Raw genomic sequence first — 290 nt, 5'->3', positions numbered from 1 at the left:
ATCAATCATGATTGGAGAAGAATTATATAATGGTAACACTTTTGATGGTTTAACATGGAAAATGATAATGCATGGTAGGGACATGCATCTTGTCTATATAGTAAAACAAGTAAGTAAGAGAATGAGTGAGAATATATGAATATATATAACGGAGAATTTTTTCATAGCAAGTTAATTGAATTGTGCCCTACCCCTAAACTTAAAAGAATTCTCTTCCAAAGTGAGACATGCATCCTTTTGTCAGTTCAGTCTCTGTTGGGTCAGATCAAGAAATATTTTGTATATTGGAT

Source organism: Arachis ipaensis, chromosome B06, assembly GCF_000816755.2.
Source record: "Arachis ipaensis cultivar K30076 chromosome B06, Araip1.1, whole genome shotgun sequence".
NCBI lineage: Eukaryota > Viridiplantae > Streptophyta > Magnoliopsida > Fabales > Fabaceae > Arachis > Arachis ipaensis.
This window is presented reverse-complemented; position numbering follows the sequence as displayed.